General features: G+C 45.4%; 1 protein-coding gene across 1 annotated transcript in view; it reads left to right on the forward strand.

Annotated features, from left to right (window-relative positions):
- The window catches only part of LOC142814287 (uncharacterized), a 687,423-nt gene that overhangs the window by 85,954 nt on the left and 581,162 nt on the right, over window positions 1–20,307 (forward strand). The window lies entirely within an intron of this gene.

Here is a 20,307-nt window from a genome sequence, read left to right on the forward strand (position 1 = left end):
TACCGTGTAATTGCGCACATAGCATGATTCGCACTGAGACAGGCTTGTGGCTTGTTATATGTACCACAAGCCGAGTAGTTTCCCGTAAATGGTTTCACTTATTCTTTTCACGCGCAATGCTCAGGAATTTCTATATCTAACCTTTAGCAGAGCTAAGCTTTCATCTTGCTTCACTAAAATGTCTGTCACGTATATGTCGATCGTGTGTGTGACATTGCTGATTACGACGGAATGAGGTCATACTTATACATGAATGACATAAACAGACCATGCGTGAAAAGAGGAGAACATGTCTATAGGGAATGTAAAAAAAAGATATCGAAGCTTGCGATAAGCGGCGCAATGCTTGAAACAGAGAAACTGAACAAATTTAAAGCCTAATCTTGTTGCTTAAAGGCTGTTTTTAGGCCTTTCCTAGATGATGCTGATCTTAGGTTGCTTCTAGGTTGTTGCTGTAGAGTTTAGCGAGGTTGTTTCTACGCTGGTTTTTAGGGCAGGGCTAGGTTCGAGTTTAGCCACAGACAGTCACGGAGACGAAATGGTTGTCCAAACTCCAAAGACAAAAGCTTGCGTTGAAACCAAGCGTTGGCACCTCTCATAGAACTACGGGCCCGTTGTCGGTGGCGTTAACCTCCCTGCCTTTCCTTCTCCAGTGCAGGGTAGCAAACCGGATGTGCGTCCGGTTAACCTTCCTGCCTTCCCTTGCACCTTTATATATATATATATATCTCTCTCTCTCGTCGGTGGCGTAAGCCTTCCATCGGTTCTGGGCTTTCTCGCAAGTGCCGTTGCCTTTCCCATTCCGTAGTATCATTTTCCAGTTGTATACGTACTCGGGGAGGGGACTTCGGTTCGCCATTGTCGCTTCACAGCATTGGGTGGGCAAACTGTTGTCCTCGTTTTTAGTGAATCGTACGTGAGTAGAGGGAATTAGCCAATTTTTAGTGGCAGATATACCCATAAATGATGATGATGACAGTTTTCTGCGATCGACTCACATGGGACGATTTCCTGAAAGCTTCTCTGTTAAAATCTGACCGAACACAGTCAGGATGCTTTCTGCTTAAAACCGCAACTACAACGCGGGATTGATACTAAATACTGGCAATGTATTTAACAGTCATAACTAAACTACTCAATTTTGTGTGTACTGCGCAAATTTTTGTATGATTGATTTGAACCTTTACTGATTTCAACATCAAAAATTACGTAGGCAATTCAGTGAAGATACCTGGTAACTAATTTTTTAAACCAATTTTTATTTTAGGTGTTCTCATATAACGCTTCCGAGTGACGCATTGAAGATTGACTGATATTTGCAATGCCCAAAACTATAGGTGACGTGCTGTACGATTCAAAATACCGCCCGGAGGAGGGTCAATAGTTTTGCTAGCATAGAAACAGATAGGACTTGTGGACGTACGGATCTGGCCACTTTCATCGAATAAGGTCATGAGCTGCACTTAAATGTGTATGACGCCAAGATACCTCTGAAACCATGGAAGCTCGCCACCTGATCATTCGCCGTGGTGTGAAGGTTATATTTCAGCTCCGTTACAATACATGAACGACAATTTCGGAAATCCTGTGCGCGCTACAGAAAACTGCATTAACTACAATTGACGTATGAACTGAACTGCACTCTAAGGTCTATGAATCGAGCCTGCCTGCTGATGTGCCGCAGTAGTAGGCCGCCAGCGAGTAGCGTTATCGCTCCTGCACGGGGCCGAATTGATGTTTAGCGAGGTGATGGTTGGCATACATATTGCACCGTCGTCATTACTTGTGCTGTCAGACTCTAGCCGTGCATCATTCACTGCACTCGAATGTTGCAGGTTCGGCCAGCGTGATCGAAATGTGAATATCGGAAAGAATGCACACCTATACTTTCCGCAACTTCGCAATTGCGAAAATTCCTCGAACAACGCCGTTCGGAAGGCACCAGTAGTACAGAAGTTAGCAGAGAGGCATGGATATTTGACGCAACTGCAAGTTTCACCACTCTAACTATTTCGCGTCACTGTTCGAGCAAGAGTGGGTTGGTGGCATGTCGCGCTCTATAATATCCACAGTAATGGCACTACATGCAATGCACAAGAAAAACTATGCTTTTATTTTGACCTCGCTCAAGGATATGATGCAATAAATACAGCGAAAGTGACTTACGAGCGTGAAGAATGAAGTGCAACTCGCTTCTAGAGAGTCCGCAGCTGATCGTTCATCGGCGCTCTCACTCTCGGTGCGCTGACGCCTTCTACGTCCAGGTAAATACCCTCGTCGTCAAGGTGATTTCTTTCAGCATCACTGCTGAAAGCAATCTGAGGAATCCCGTTCACCGAGCGACTTCAACAACACCAACAACACCACGCCACCGCGTTTATCTGGGCGCGCTGAACACTTCGCTAATTTCGCTATGAAATCCGTTAACAAGCTAATCGCTTACAGTGTGCGACCATATACCAACAAACGGTCAAAAACAATCGTTGCAGCCCTGGCCAATTTCAGCGAATTGCGAGCCCACGTGATATTCCGCGTACAATGTTATGGGATTCACGCACTACAACAGCACTGACAAATGCAATAAACATGTGAAATGAGGGGTGTTTCAAGTAAATGGTCAGACGATTACATTCAACTAACCTACGTGACTACAGAAAACCTCACGAAGCTGATATGCGTACTCTGAGGGCAACAATCGAAAGCGCGAGCTGCCACTAATCCCCACAAAAACTTCGCGTGTCGCAAGAATGAATCAGAGTTATCATGTCATGGAGGGTCCGGTTTGTTCACTGATGATTGATTGATTGATTGTTACGTTGGGTTTATTGTCCCAAAACCACCATATGCATATGAAAGACGCCGTAGTAGGGCTCCAGAAATTTCGACCACCTGGGGTTCTTTAAGGTGCACCCAAATCTGAGCACACGGGCCTACAACATTTCCGCCTCAATCGGATATGCAGCCGCTGCAGCCGGAATTCGAACCCGCAACCTGCGGGTCAGCAGCCGAGTACCTTAGCCACTAGACCACCGCGGCGAGGCGTGTCCACTGATGCAGGAAACGTGCAAAGTGGTAGTGTTCGTTTATTGCTAGCACGTTAACACTGAGGCTAGCGCGGATGAACAAGGCAGTGTCTGCCTGCTGACTATCCTTGAGAGGACGCTCTCGAATTTCGCTCCGCGGCGAAACACTCTGCAGGAATTGCGAGCAAGTCCAGCCGATTTGTTAATACTCCTCAATATGACGAGGGATGGCGACCTTAGCCCAAGTTCTGCGTCTAATCAGCATTGCTTTTCTGGCTGTCGTAACACTTTCTGCTTACGCTCTAGCCGTCAACTACTGCAGCTACCTCAAAGTTTTTTTCATTGATCGTCAACGTTATTCGTTGGGGTGAAGGTGTACCACCAAGTGTCAACGTTGGTGCTTGCACGGTGCGGTAGCAGCCGAACAACAATAGGCATTGTACGAGCTCTCTTATATCAGTAACTTACAGTAAACATTCAATTACTGAAAAAATGAATTCTACTTTCATGTTTTACTGATTTCTATGACGAAGGAATCGAACATGTTTTTTTTTTCTTTGGTGTGTTGCATTTTTTCATACCGTTACACCGAGTGTGAATAAATTACGCAAGAAATGTGTTTCGTTGCATTCTTGTCACTTTATAGCACTTCATGATTGTTTTATGTTCTTGCGTCATCTGAAACGCTACTATGGTGGGTCATAATAATGAGAAAGAGAGCATCAAAGATAAAGGATGTGTATCCAAAAGCGCGTGTGATTGAGCGTCCTGTAGTAATCTTGCTATAGAAAGAGGAGGGTGTACAAATAAAGTGAGTCGCGGTTAGAGTACGTTGAATCATGTGTTGTTTTCAATGTTTCCATTGCATGCTAAAATCTGGAGTAGCTGCAGCACTGCGAACTTTTAGGGTATGTGACAGTACGTATTCTACTTTTTCCCCTCCGACTTTCTTTTTCATTTCTCTACGTATTGATTGTGTTATTTCATTCCGTAGGTTTCTCTGCGCCTATAGGGAATACACAGATGCAATACGCAGAAACTCACAGAAGTTACAGGAAGAAGTAAGTCATGGGGAAAAAAAGGCTGTTTGCTCTCGACATTGCTTTTCCTGTGGCTCTGCGTACTACGTACTCTGCAGACCACGCCACTGCATCTTGCAATGTGGGAAACGACCGCATGAGTCAGAGTCCATATAAGACATACGATTTCAGCGCGTTTCCTTTCTATCCCTTTATCTCTCCGTGCGTGTTCACCCGCTTTTGTAGAAGTTCTCTTTTTTTAAAGACGACAGTCTTTCTTGGGGACCTTCGACGCAAAAACTTTGGTCTGTCCGTCCGTCCGTCCGTCTGTCTGTCCGTCCGTCCGTTCGTCTGTCTGTCTGTCTGTCTGTCTGTCTGTCTGTCTGTCTGTCTGTCTGTCTGTCTGTCTGTCTGTCTGTCTGAACATTTGCCTGTTTTTCCACCCTTATTGTGAACCGGATACTCTAAACAGCAACAGCCGATACCCCGAACGGCCGATTCCATCCGCAGCACCCACCAATGTTGCTTAAACTTCAGCGTTCATACGTGTGCGATTGCAAATTTAAAAGCAATTAGTGCGCATATCTAAGGCACCATAACAACACGTATATATTCTGCATGTGCGCCTTTTACTTGAAAAGGCATACATAAGTAATTCTAAGAACCGTAGCGTTTATCACGCTGCGCTGACCATACAGCGCTTGCACGAAGGAGTGAGTGTTTCCTACGATTTGCTAAGAGGACACGGTGGTGGCACCTACCCGTCACCTTGCGTTCTACACCTTATCACCTCTGTGACGGGCACGCACGCCCGCCTCAGGGCCACGCGCTTTGTTTTCCAAAAAAAAAAAAACTGCCAGATGGCGCTCATTTCTCACGTGTGACGGGACGTGATGCACTCGTTCGCCTCCGCTGCACACTCGAGGCACTAACGCAGTGCCTCCGGAATACCATTGACAAATTTTCTTGCGCAGAACATAAAATAAATGTTTTGTTCACTATCTCCACACGCAAGACTATCATCTTTAGACGACATTTGCAGATTACATGCAGATACGGGGCTATTTTTTTTTGCGGTGATGATTAAGCAGTCTGTCGAGTCCACTTGGCCCTTCTTGAATATACGCTTCAGTTTCTCTAACTGCGCCCGTTGACTACCACGCTGTTATTTATATAGTTAAATATACTTCGCTACATGGTGTAAGTGCTGTCATCAGAAACCACACAGCTGAGTCAGACAGAATTTTAAAGACGGCAAAATAAAACAAAATGTACCGTATACATCAGATTGACTTTTTTTACCTGAGATCAATTTTTTGCGGTGTGGACATGTATGTATGTATGTATGTATGTATGTATGTATGTATGTATGTATGTATGTATGTATGTATGTATGTATGTATGTATGTATGTATGTATGTATGTATGTATGTATGTATGTATGTATGTATGTATGTATGTATGTATGTATGTATGTATGTATGTATGTATGTACTTGTACGTCAAAGGCGTTCTTCAGAGACGTCAATGAAGCCCCTGAAGACGCCCGGCTGCACCGACACCACCGAAGTGTTATAAATCTGTTCCTCGGTGTGGTGGTCTCATGTTTGGCTCATATGCTCGTTCTAGCAACTTCTTGAGAATAAAAGCAAAAAAAAGAAACATGCTTCAATGTAACCGTGCCCAGCAAAACAACCTCACTGAAAGCAAATGACATACAACAAGAGCATGACCTTTTTTGAACTTCTTTAGCAGCAACGCATGTCGGAGACCCTTCATCAACAGCTGGAAGAATAAAGTGTAAACGCTATACCTCAGAACCGAGTGACACAGGCAGAGTGACAATGCACATAACAACAAACTTAGACGAGTGAATGCTACGCCACCACATCAAATGCCTACCACCGAAAACTCAGGACTAGCGATTGTCCACGCTTACCTGGCCTTTTCATCGCTGCTCCTTGCAAAACACCAAGAAGAAAACAACGAACAAAGGAAAACAGATCTTTCGTGATCCTTCGCCACGTTATTTCCTCGCTTCAAATATCGAACGACTGGACAAAGCTGGCTGGCTGGCGTCGCTGTCGATGGCGGCAGCCTGAAGGCGCACGCTGATGAGCCTCGCGGGCAGGAAGTGATTGGCGCCCTTTGTTGACACTACGCGCCCAGACCACGAACTTGTCCTCGGCTTCTTGCTCAGGAAAGCGTGCAGTGTTGATGCTGTTGTCCGGGCTGTCGTCAACAGTGGGCCCGTGTTGCCGCAACATCAGCTGTCAGCGGCAGACGTGCCTGCTCTTTGCCGGCAAAAGTGGAGTTGAGCGACAGCCAGCCACTATCATAGCTGAGGACGGATCACTTAGGGCGACGCGCGCATGGCCACTGAGATTTATATGCACCGCATTTTTGTGCGCACATTATGTACCACTTTCGAGACGTTCAAACACTCACTGAGGAACAGGAATTTGTGGCGACGAGGATTGCGATGATTGAACGCACTTGTCAGTGTGTGCACTATACTCGAAAGATGAAGAGGTAAGAGGAGGTTCGCTTTGTACAGCGGGAAACACACTTGTATAACACGTCCGAGCATCGAGCTCTGGACTGCACGAGCAACATCTACCGATAACTCGTGCCTTCGGATCCTCCGCATCTGATCATGCGCGGCCCCCGATGATGCGCCTGCCTTGACGACAATGATCATGATGAAAAACATTCATACAAGTTATGTACAGGGAGGAAGGTGGGGAGTGGTCCTAAGGGGCCGCCCCGTCCATTGGCGTCGACCGCGGCCTGGGCGGTGTAACTCTCTCTCTCTCTCTCTCTCTCTCTCTATATATATATATATATATATATATAGGAAAGAAGAAAGAACTGTATACTCAAGGGCTCGTTTTTCCGTGTTTGACACAATATTGATGACCTCTAACAGACAATAATGCCAAGGAAAGTATAGAAGCAGTTTTTAGACCTAATTTTAATTTAAATGTGAAGAAAGAATCGGGGGGGAAACTATAACTTACCGTGCGCAGGAACCGAGTTTGAGACCTTCGAATAACGCGCTTGATGCTCTAACCTAGACTGGCTGTATATTACGCCACAAGAGGTGGCTACGTCTACAAGAGGTGGCTATTCAGAGGTGACGTAACGGTCGACTCGAGGGTATACAGTGAACGCGCACCAGAGCCCTCTGGCCACCAGCCGAACGTCCTCTTCTTCTGCCACCACCCTGTTCCCCACTACACATATGCACATACCTAAATCACATATGCGGTAACTATATATATATATATATATATATATATATATATATATATATATATATATATATATATATATATATATATATATATATATGTATGTATGTATTCCGTCTACAACAATGTTATTCACACGCAATCACATGCCTTACCCCTCCTTTTACATATAACAAGCATACAATCGTTTACTTTTTACTTAACAGTGATCACAATGATGTGTGCCTTACTGGAAGGTAAGTACGTACAAAGCGATAATGAACGCTCTCAAGAGTACTTGAACGTCATCATGAGACACGATCAATAGACTGAGGTATGCGCTGACGCAATGGCGCATTCGGATTTAGAATTGAAGATTGGTGCTTGGACTTTGTCATTGTTCCACTGTAAAACTGTAAACAAGTGACTTCTGTTCTGAAAGCACTCAGTAAGCAGCGTAAATGTAAACAAAAGTTGACCGAGTGTAATATCTGAAAATCTTTGATTTTCACTGGCAGATACCGAACTTCGAAGTTGCACATATGACGCTGCACTACACATAAATACAGTGCTCGTTGAGTATGCGTTGGGTATTCCGGCTGCGTTGTTTTTATACGTTATGCTCAAAAATAACGAGGGATTTGAATTGCTTATTGCACCATCGAGCACTCATCCGCGAAGTTGCATCGCCGGAATGCGAGAAGCCTTCCTTGGATGGCGAGAGGCGGCCACCGACGACTTAGCTGTCCAATATCCCTCGAATTCCGCGCCGAATATCCGCGGAATCGAAAAATCGCGTAATGTGCGATGCGATGTTGAGCGCACCGCGAGCCATATATTGGGCCTGCGCTCGCTCCGATGGGCTCGGCCAGATTGAGGACAAGGAAAGTGCTTCCAATATATCGGCTTTTCGCGGCATTTGATTTGCGTGGATGCCCGTCAGCTATGCAAGGGGGATCCCGTGGTATTGACGCATACCTTTCAGGAATTCAAAACTCACATCGACGATGCCAGGTAATGACATCGACGATGCCAGATCATTGTAAAAAACGGTACATTAATTGGAAACAAAGGCTTGAACAAGCGAAAAGCAACAAGCGCAAAAAATAGTAGTAAAGTTATCAAAATACAAGAAACAAAAATATAACTAATAATACCCAATGGTGTTTACAAATTTCAAGCGTAACTTGAGTGATGGACAACAAAACAGATCAAAATCAGTTAATGTGTAATATTTAAGAAGAAAGGCAAAGTATGCAACAAGCGTTGCAAGGAAGGGTTTAAGCACGCGGCCACTACCATTCATTTTTGCCCTTTTTGTTTCACATGATTTTGTTCTTTCTTAAATGCGATGCATTTTTTAGTGAACTTCGGCGACTTTGGAGGTATATACTGTTACGTAAAATGAGACGGGACATGACCATTTGCCAGTGTATTTACACCGGTAAAATCGGAGCACAGCACACAGAGCGGGCAAACCAGTCCTCTTCGTCGTCTTCTGTCCGCAGAATGGTCCACCCTTCATGCGATTGCTACGTAGCATTACCCCCCGGTTATAAAAGCACCGGATCGGTGCATTTTATACGTGTTTTTTAGAAGGAGGGTGGTATGGTTTCAACCTACTGACGTGGACCACGTCACGGGGGGTGTTTGCAGACAGGTTAGTCCCGGAAACTGCAATTACTTCATAGGTAAAGTCATTTACTCGTCGAATGGTATAGTAAGGTCCCTTGTACGGAGATAGGAACTTCTCTGACAATCCAACACGACGAACTGGGCACCAGAGAAGAACTCGAGAACCAGGTGAGAAGTCAACGGCGACATGGTTGCTGTCGTAGAGAGCCTTCTGGGTTGCTTGTGAAGCCAACAGCCTAGAGCGGGCAATCTGACGTGCGTGGTCTGCACGAGCGATAGCATCACGTGCGTATTCACTCGGTGGAGGTGTAGTAGTCGGTAGTAGGGTGTCCAGTGGTAAGGTCGCGTTATGGCGATAGAGCATATAAAAGGTGAATAACCTGATGTATCAAGCCGAGATGAATTATAGGCGAACGCCACGTGAGGTAACGCTAGATCCCAGTTATGGTGGTCAGATGAGACATACATCAAAAGCATGTCCGTGAGGGTGTGATTTAGGTGTTCGGTAAGGCCATTTGTTTGAGGATGGTCGGATGTAGTCAGTTTGTGTTGCGTTGACAAAGAGTGCAAAAGGTTTTCGAGTACGCGCAACAAAAATGCACGTCTACGATTGGAGCGATCGCCGAGGAGCGCCATGGTGTAGAATTACATCGTGGAGCAAAAAGTCGGCAATGTCAGTGGGAGTGCTGGTGGGGAGCGCTCTAGTGATGGCAATTCTGGTCGCATAGTCTATAGTAACGGCAACCCACTTGGTCCCAGAGTTTTTTTCAGGGAACAGTCTGAGGATGTCTACACCAACATGAAAGAAATGTTCTGTAGGGATTGAGATCGGGTGAAGGAGTCCAGCAGGGGGTGCGGCAGGTCGTTTTCGACGTTGGCATTTGTCGCAGAAGGCCACGTAGCGTTGAACGGACCATGCGATACCGCGGCAAAAGAAGCGGGGCCGGACGCTGTCGTACGCCAAAGTGGCCGGCAGTTGGTTCATCGCGAAGCTCATGCAGGACCGCTTAACGGAGATTGTTAGGCACGACAAGAAGTAGCTCAGGGCCATCTGGCTGGACACTACGACGGTACAGCATGCCATTTAAAAGAACGAACATGCGGAGTGACACATCGTTAGTGTCAAATTCTAGACGGGCAATGAGTGACCGCAAGGAAGGATCGCGACACTGTTCGTCACCAATCTGAAGAAACCTAGACATCGACATGACGCTGGGGCTAGGCTCATCGATTGATTCATCTGGTTGGTCAAGAGGGTAGCGGGACAAGCAATTGGCGTCCAGATGTAGGCATCCAGACTTGTAAGCAACTGGGTAGGAGTACTCCTGAAGACGCAATGCCCAACGACCAAGTCGTCCAGAAGGGTCCTTCAGTAGAGAAAGCCAACAGAGGGCGTTATGATCTGTGACAACAAGGAACGGGTGGCCATACAAGTAAGGACGAAATTTCCAAACCGCCCAGACAAGGTCAAGACATTCTCGTTCTCTTATAGAGTAGCTACGCTCTAATTTTGAAAGGAGACAACTTGCAAATGCAATTGCATGGTCGGTGCCCCGCTGAGTTTGGGCCAAAACTGCGCCGATGCCACGACCGCTAGCGTCTGTCCGCACTTCTATAGAAGCATCTGGGTCGAAATGTGCAAGTATCAGTAGTGTCGTTAGAGCGGTGATTAGTCGAGAGAAAGCGTTAGCTTCAAGAGGACCCCAACAAAACGAGACATAGTGTTTGAGAAGCTCCGTGAGTGGGCCTGCGAGTGCCACACAGTCTTTCACGAACCGATGAAAATAAGAACAGAGGCCCACGAAACTGCTAGCATCATGGATAGAGCGCGGAAGGGGAAAGTTTGTTACTGCGCGTACTTTTGCCGGGTCTCGTCGTACACCGGAAGCGTCAGCAAGGTGGCCCAACACAGTAATTTGACGAAGACTGAAGCGGCACTTCGAGGAATTCAGCTGGAGGCCGGCATGTCGGAATGTTGATAGAATTGTCGAAAGGCGTTCAAGGTGTGTGGCGAAGGTGGGTGTGAAGATTATCACGTTATCTAAGTCACACAAGCAGTTCGCCCATTTAAATTCTTGAAGCAGCGTGTCCATCATTCTCTCGAAGGTTGCTGGGGCGTCGAAGAGACCATATGGCACGACCTTGAATTGGTAAAGGCCATCGGGGAAACGAATGCAGTTTTCTCACGATCCATTTTGTCTACAGCAATTTGCCAGTAGCCAGATCGGAGGTCGAGAGATGAAAAAAAGGTGGCGCCATGAAGACAGTCAAGTACGTCGTCAATACGTCGAAAAGGACACACGTCTTTCTTGGTTATTTTGTTGAGGTGCCGATAATCAATACAGAAACGCCAGGAGCCGTCTTTCTTCTTTAGCAAGACCATTGGGGAGGCCCAAGGGCTTGACGATGGTTTGATTATGTCTTTCGAGAAGTTTCTTTCTAAGTACTCAGGACCATTCGTCATTACTCAGTGCCTAAGTGACATCACTTATGCTGTTGTGAAAGTGACAGCTCAGAACCCGCGTTCGCGCAAGACTCAAATTGTGCACATTGCCCGATTGAAGCCATACAACAAGCGATCGCTTCTACTTGCTCGGTGAGCTTCGTCTGGCCCGGAGAGAAATGTAACGTGGACTGAAAGAGCGAGGAAGAAGAAGAGATCGGACGCTCTCGAGGAATGGTGATTCGGCAGTGACGGTAGAGCGCTGACATTTTTTCAGTGTAAATAAACCTATCACATCCGTAACAATATATATATATATATATATATATATATATATATATATATATATATATATATATATATATATATATATATATATATATATATTGTATGTAGTTTCATGTCACATTGCATGGGCTGTCGGCTCTTCGCTTTCGTATTCAAACATAATGTGGCAGCTTTAAGCCTAACTAAGTAGTAACTCGACCTTTCTAGCGGGTCACAATTAGAATAACAATAGGTGTAGCATAAGAGACGAAAACAACAGGAAATGTTACGACTGTAACGGTATATCATATTCATGGTAAGGTTAATACCAACACCGTAGCTTAGTAGGCTGCGCAGTAAGTATATACCTAACATAATTAACCATCGGCTTATCCGGATGCTTGAGTGAGTGTCGCCGGAAATTATGAGCTTCCCGGACTTCTATTGAAATATATGCAGTGGATAGATTAGCTAATTCGCCGGCAAAATGAGGGGTTAGGTTGACGCACGGAAGGAATAATTAGAGGATCTTTCAGAAACCAAAGCTTTTTTACGATGTTGGTTGACTAAACAAGCTCTGCTATGCATCGCCAGATGCATAAAACGTGAACTAGCAAACACAAATTAGATTATTTTTCGGGAGTAATTACTCGTTATCATAATCTCGGCTTGCCAGTGATGGGGTTACCAAAAATGGTTCCCTCTTCAGATTAAGCAAGTCAGCCGAAAACATGCTGGCATTACTCGTATTCGCAGAAACAATAATGAGAGAACGAGTTTTAACTAACATTTTTTTTACTTTTCATTTAACTATCCGTGACTTAATAAATAGCACGCCTGCTTGGCGAAACTTCACCTACGTGAAACAGGAAGAAAGCAGAGATGGAAGTATCATCGACTATAAGACGATGAACACATACATATAGCGATGAAGACTATCGCATGTGCGCTATGCCTATAGCGCCGTGGTAGTCTATGTGACCGCTTGTCATGTTCTTACATGACAAGCGTGTCAGGAGTATCATGATTGCACCAGTCACATGCTTTGTCATCCATTGACGTCATGTAACAGCAAATTTGGTTTATTTGGAGCTAGCGGAACGGTCGAAAGCGCATCATGAACGCCAGACACGCTGAATGCCGGACACGCTGAAACGCGCACGCGTCAAAGCAACACAGCGCGACGCACGCATGCGAGTGTATGGCAGGACCGGAGCCTGGCGTGGCAACGCTGGCGTGACGCGACAAAATGAACGCCGGACGCGCACCACGTCACGTCAAAACGTATTGGCGCCTTCACTGTGGCATGTAGTCATGTTCTCACATGACACGTATCTGATGATTATTATGTTTGCACCAGTCGCATACCCCGCCGCGGTGGTCTAGTGGCTAAGGTACTCGGCTACTGACCCGCAGGTCGCGGGTTCGAATCCCGGCTGCGGCGGCTGCATTTCCGATGGAGGCGGAAATGTTGTAGGCCCGTGTGGTCAGATTTGAGTGCACGTTAAAGAACCCCAGGTGGTAAAAATTTCCGGAGCCCTCCACTACGGCGTCTCTCATAATCATATGGTGGTTTTGGGACGTTAAACCCCACATATCAATGCACCAGTCGCCTACCTTCGTCATCCATTTGCGTCACGTAATACCAAATTTGGCATATGTGAAGCTAGCGAAACGGCCGCGAGTGCATCATCAGTGTGGCATGTAGTCATGTGTTTACCTGACACGTATGTCGTGATCATCATGTTTGGATGCGTCATTTACCTATGTCGTCCGTTCGGGTCACGTAATACCGGATTTGGTACATGTGAAGCTGGCGAAACGGCCGTGAGCGCATCATGAGCGTAGCATGCAGTCATGTTGTGACATGACATGCATCTCATTTTTATCATGTTTGCACTAGTCACATACCTTCGTCACCCATTCACGTACTGTAATACCACATTTGGTGTATGTGACGCTAGCGAAACGGCCCCGAGTGCATCGTAAGCGTGGCATGTAGTCATGTTGTTACATGACACGAATGTCATGATTTTCATGTTAGGTTCCGTCGATTGTGTTCGCCATGCAGTCATGCCATACCATACCAGTTTTGCAACATGTCATATGAACGAAACCACCGCAAAAGATGCAGGACCATGAAACGTAAATGATGACATTCATGGCATACGTTTCATGATTTTCGTGTTATGACTGGTCAAATCTATTTTTATACAGTGATGTTATGCCATTCTAAGTTTAGTATTGATACCATTATCGAAACGGCCTGGAGAGGTAAATGTCGTAGGTGGCTAGATAGATAGATGGATAGATAGATAAATAGATAGATAGATAAATAGATAGATAGATAGATAGATAGAAAGATAGATAGATAGATAGATAGATAGATAGATAGATAGATAGATAGATAGATAGATAGATAGATAGATAGATAGATAGATAGATAGATAGATAGATAGATAGATAGATAGATAGATAGATAGATAGATAGATAGATAGATAGATAGATAGATAGATAGATAGATAGATAGATATAGATAGATAGATAGATAGATAGATACGCTCAAAATCGCCGAAGTTCGCTAAGAAATGCTTCGCATTTATAAAAGAGTAGAAGCCAATCGCGTTAAGCGCTTTAATCACGCTTGCTTGCTTTATTGTACTTGCTGAGGCATACGGCACAGGTTAAGGTATAAAATGAAGGGAAAGAACACGTAGAGTCCCGCTTCGTGCAGAATTGCGTTTCCATGCCACAGTGAGTCACTGAAGTCGGTACGAGTCAGTTTCTAAACTTGAACACCTTTGCCAGCATGCGTCGCTGGTATTACTAGGCATCGTAGGTGCCTTTGCGGTAGTGACTGCGTAGAAGTTATCAATTGCAATGCATGCTAAATTACCTGAAAATCCAGTTTTGTGTAGTGTGTTGAACAACCTTGCTTGCACAATGCTCGGCGAATACCGAGTTGTGACACAATCACATGTCCTGGATCACGTAATTGAGATGCTCCCCAAACTATATATGCTGGCTTGTTAGCAATTAAATAAAGGAAAAAAATTGGTGGCCGAGTGGTCAGAGCACAGGCCTTGGTTAATGTATTATTTATGAATATTTATTTATTTATTTATTTCCTTATTTATTTACAAGTGTCATTTCCTTCTTTCACCACTAGTTCTGTCTATTCGCTGTCTGCGTCTGCGCCCATGCTTCAGGCTTCCGATCGACTAAACCCAGATTTTTCGAGTGTGTCGGTCCCAGAGCATACGGTACTTTTCCTAACGCAAGAGAAAAACAAGCTGGCTTATCAAAAATAAAAGATGCCTTCAGATGCAAGTGCATTACCGTCTCGTTGGTTTGTTCTTTATTTCGGTTGATGTTTTTCCAAGCGACACGGTACACAGTCTGCCGATGCCTTTGCAAAGGGCTCATTAAAGCTTGAACGAAGAGAAAGAGTATCGCGTGGAAAATGAAGATGCAATTAATCATACACGCCTGTTCTTCGAGCGTGTAATGAGGGGGACTGAAGCTTGCCGAGACTACGGTTTCCCCATGCTGGAACGCCACTGAGAAATTTATCGCTTCATTTCAATCGCTCACGCTTTACGTTGCACTTTCATGTTTCACACAGTGACGATTCAGCAGCCACCCTTCGTCGTTTTCGTGTCGCTTCGATATGATGTAGACACGACAAAAGAGAGCACGAAATTAAGCATTATGTTTCCGGGTCGATGGAATGATTCACGGCTCTAATATACTAGCCGAAACAGCATGTTGCGCTGGTCAGTCCAAATTATTGTCATAATTTTTATTACCGCCTGACTTGTTTTACACGCGCTTGCTGCGTTTTTCTCTGAGTTCTGGTTAATTTTTTAAGCATTTTGTTTGCAACAGTGCCATTGTTTATTCATTTACTAAATTTTCATTTATTTATCATCACTCCAAGGATGGAAAGTTGGAATGATGACGAATAAATAAAAATTTAAATTATAAAGTCCTTCAGTGGTGAGGGTCGGCGAAACGACAACCGCATGTCTGACATTGCAACAATCCCCGCCCGGACTGTGATATTTTACAACACTAGGCGTGCTTAAGTAAAAACTAGACGCCTCAGCATATGTGCTGCATATGAAGTGCAGGATATAAATACCGTGAGAATATTATAAGTGCAAAAAACAAGAAGAAATGATGAGACACAGATATATTTGAAATAACACACGCACGCACACACACACACACACACACACACACACACAAATCTGTTAAGGTTATAATAGGTGGCAAGCTCGCGAGAATGGACCAGTAGGATGTAATGGTGTGCTCAAGCGTTTCGCAGATGTAAGGGAAGGTATTCAGGCACGGTGAAGGCTGGTGTACACAAAATTAGGTTAGAAAGCGCTATATGAAAGAAGTAAAGTTGTCCTTAATCACAGCTTATTGAATTACCATCCTGAAGGTTTTGTCAGTGACGTATGAGAGCAGTAATCAAGTATCAACAGTCACCAACTATAGACCCTTTATTTTTGACAGCCCACAAATGTTTTTTTTTGCAAATCTTTGGAAAAAAGAAAAAGACAGAAAATGGTCAAGCAGGTGCATTACGCTTTCTCCGAACACTTAAAATCAACGAGCTGCAAGCCTCCAGCCTCGCTCCTGTGATCGCAGTCTTCCTCGAAAAACAGCACACTCGTCTTGTCATGGTTTGATTAGAATGGAACTCACCTACCGCATGCCTGGCGCACTGTGCGACAGCATGTATACACTGACGAACCAAATCTCACGATCTCACACTCCCAAACCAGAGCTGGTCATTAGCTGTAACTGACTGGATTCCCAGGGAAGGCAAACACAGGAGAGGGATACAGAGAGTTAGGTGGGCCGATGAGATTAAAAAAGTTCGCAGGTTTGACGTGGCCGCAGAAAGCACAAGACTGGGTTGATTGGCGTATCATGGGGGAGGTCTCTGCCCTGCAGTGGGTGTAGTCAGAATGATGATGATGATGACGACGACGATAATGATGATGACGACGACGATGATGATACCGCATGCCCGGCGCACTCTGCAACAGCATCTATCTGCTCACGGACCACTGCTAATTTTCCCCACTCGCTGCGAGCACTTCCGTGTTTACCATCTGTTAGCGTGTCTGTGTTTGCCGTGAGCTCGTAACGTGCTTGCTCTCAATAGATGGCGCTGGTTCAGAAAGTCCCGCATTGTATGTTCGTTCGTGTGTGTGCGTGCGTGCCTGTGTGTGCGTGCGTGTGTGTGTGTGTGTGTGTGTGTGTGTGTGTGTGTGTGTGTGTGAAAGAGAGAAAGTGCATAACCATTTTTGAAGTCCGCCAACTGTGAACCGCCGGAGAAAACTCAATTATACAGCTTTTTCCTCGGACACCGACAAGCCCACAGCGTCGAAGTGTCAACAACCGCGCGGGGTGATTTTGCAGTGCGTGGATTTCATTAGCGCGATCACGCACAAGCCAGCAGCAGATGAGGCCTTTGTGGGATCTCGCTCCTCATTCAGCCCTCACGCAGACATTACACGAAGATGAGTTAGTGCGCCGGCGTCGATTTCAAAGTAGTCGTTATTTATTATTTCTTATTCCATTCTAATTTTTTGTCACGTTTTAGTGAAGTATGCTCTGCCTCTATAGCTGCACCTGTGCTAGTAGAGAGTGCGTTTTCCTAGACCGTGGTGATTATATTTAAAGTGAATTGTTTTCGGGCTGACGTGGGTATAAACAATCGGCGCCCTCCCATACTTTAGCGTCATGCTAACTTCCAGTTTACATGTGCCGACAGCATGCTCTATAATAATAGTGGAATGTGTACAGTGCATCGCCTTCCTTACCGTGTACATAACATTATGAACTGTTTGAAAGCGCTGTTAAAAGGATGGTCAGGTTGCATTAACTTTATAAAAAGCGTGACACTACAAGGTCGCGCGACACGACGCATAAAGAGATAAAAAGGAAGAGAGAGGAGTCAAATTTTTTTATTGTGCAGAGATGACACATATCTGTGGTTTTTCTACAATGTATGTTTGCGTGCTATAGTGACAAATAAATTGTCTTACTTGCCTTTCAGCTTTACTGCTATGGCAGACAGTATGGCTAAATAGTGATGAAAATATTTTCTAACTACAGAAAATGAGATGTTCCCTCATGACCACTAAGAACAGTCTAAAAAACACTGTAGTGTGTTTCATTAATCGAAAAAAGCTTCTGTTTAAAGTGAAGCAGAACACGACGAAAGTATGTGAGCTGTGCAAAAGTAGTAACAACAATAACAACGACGACGACGACGACGACGAGGACAACAACAACAACAACAACAACAACAAACTTTTTATAACATATAAAGTATTTTAGGATAACTTTTGTCCGACCAATGACCAAAGATTCGTAAGGAGGTGATCCAAAATCATAATTTACACCCAGCACAAATTATGCAAATCAGTCTATACCAAGCACGAAATGCATGCATATCCGACTTCACATCTTCAATTTTATGTGTGAAGCATCTCTTTGACTACCCTAAGTATTGGTGTCCCTCCGTCCCCACCGCGCTCCCCTGGCCGCAGATGTTGGGGCGGTGCCAAGTAGGTCACACCTTCCCTCGCAGTGCACGCGCGCTGACGTCACTCTCCCCCTGGCCTGTCGCTGCTCGCCACGTGTCATCTCTTTCGCTTCACCCTCTCCAGCGATCGCAACGTTCGAGCGCACATCAAGCGAACAGCATTTCTCCTTTAGGAATCCTCTACTCTACGGAGCGGACGCAAGACAGGTGTATGATGTGACAGCTGCATACAACCAGGGTAGTTCCACGGTATGAAATCATGGAGCGTGCGCGCCTCTATCTCTCCTGCGCAACGCCGTGAAGAGCGCCAGCATCGACGCCACTGCCAGTGTCAGCGTTAGCGCTACCACAAGCTCTCAATAAAGTACACTTTCTCCCGCTCAAGCGACAAATCTTCCCACTGATTCGCATTCACACATCGTTCTCTTTAGCGAAAGGTGGCTTCTTTTATTTTTATTTAGGTTTGAGCTTTATTCCCACATGTCCAGCACAGTGGATGATTGGTTAAAGTGCGTGGCTGCTGACTCGAAGGTCGTAGTTTGGATCCTGGGCACAACGTTCAAAGTTTGTTAGAGGTCATATGGTAAAGGCCCATTGACTGTGCGATGTGAGTGAACATCAGACAACACCAGACGATCGAAATTTAAGGAGCTATTCACTACGTCGTCCCTCAAAATCATGTGGTGGTTTCGGAACGTTAAATCCTATGTATCAATAATGTATTATTTCAATAGTACGTGTGTTCATGATTTCTTCACTCACGTTTGCCTTGAGCCATTATTACAAGTTAGGGTACTACATTGTGGTATCCGCACAATTAGGGTATCTATGCATATTCTTGAGTTGAACGTCTTCCTTTGTATTTCTAAGCACAAGTACATTCTTGAGCGTCTATCACTGCCTTGTAAAAACAGGTGCCTTCAACTCCCCATAAATAAACAGTATAGTGGTAAAGACCGAGAAAATGAATGAGTCTTAGTAAAAACCATGAAACCTCTATGAACAAGTGCGAAGGTGCAACGAAATACCTTTATCACCCAAGAAAGGACAAAACTCGACGCATTGATGCGTGCACTGATTGTATTCACATTTCAGGCTCGCTAGGGGGGCTTGAGTCATCCTTTTGTCCGAATCCAAATTCACGCTGCTTTTTCCAAGCTCATTTGCAAACAAGTGTGATAAAAAAATCGCAGCATATCGACGAAGTGATTGATGATGAGTGGGGTGAAGCGTCCGTTTGTCGGTCCATCGTATGCGTGCTCTGGTGTGATAGGAGTGGATGGACGGACGGTCGGACAAACAAACAGGCAGACAAGCAAACACACACACACACACACACAGACAGACAGACAGACAGACAGACAGACAGACAGACAGACAGACAGACAGACAGACAGACAGACAGACAGACGGACGGACGGACGGACGCAGGGATTGACGCTTCGCCCCACTCATATTCATTCACTACGTGGATATGCTGTGAATTTTTTTACATCGAAAGCTGTATATGGCTAGGAGAAACGAGAATCCGTTCAGCAGGCAGCGTGTCACAAGTGGTCTCCATTGGCAGTGTTATCATTTACGTCGTTCCCCAGCACGCGCGCCATTGGCTGCGTCATGAGTGACGTCGTCGCAGCCGTGGCGCCGAGCCCACGCGCAACAGTGGCTCCCGACACCTCCCCGCCTAGTTGGCTCACGATGTCATACGCTTGCAACAACGTGGCGTTGCGACGTCAACGTGATAATTGCCGGAGTATCTTCAGCAGCACATTAGCTTTGGCTGCGACGTTTGTGACGACCTGTAGTTCGAGAAATACCACTGTGATTAACGCATTGCGGAACGCATTTAACCGCTCATTGCATTCATGATTCCTCCATGGTGGATTCCGTGCTGAACAGTTGTGCGGTCCGCTATCTCCGACGACAGCGTAGCTCTCGCCGATCGGCTTGCCGTCTTTGCGCTCCTGACACCGTGTAGCTCTAGGCGAGTGGTGCCCTGTCCTCGTACTCCTTAAACCATGTTCCAGTCCTTTATTGGCGAAGCTCCTCTTAGTCGGACCTTGTGCTGCGTCAGGCATAACCAGCAGTATATCACGAGCCGCAGCGGCTCATGCT

The sequence above is a fragment of the Rhipicephalus microplus genome, chromosome 4, assembly GCF_043290135.1.
Source record: "Rhipicephalus microplus isolate Deutch F79 chromosome 4, USDA_Rmic, whole genome shotgun sequence".
Taxonomy (NCBI): Eukaryota; Metazoa; Arthropoda; class Arachnida; order Ixodida; family Ixodidae; genus Rhipicephalus; species Rhipicephalus microplus.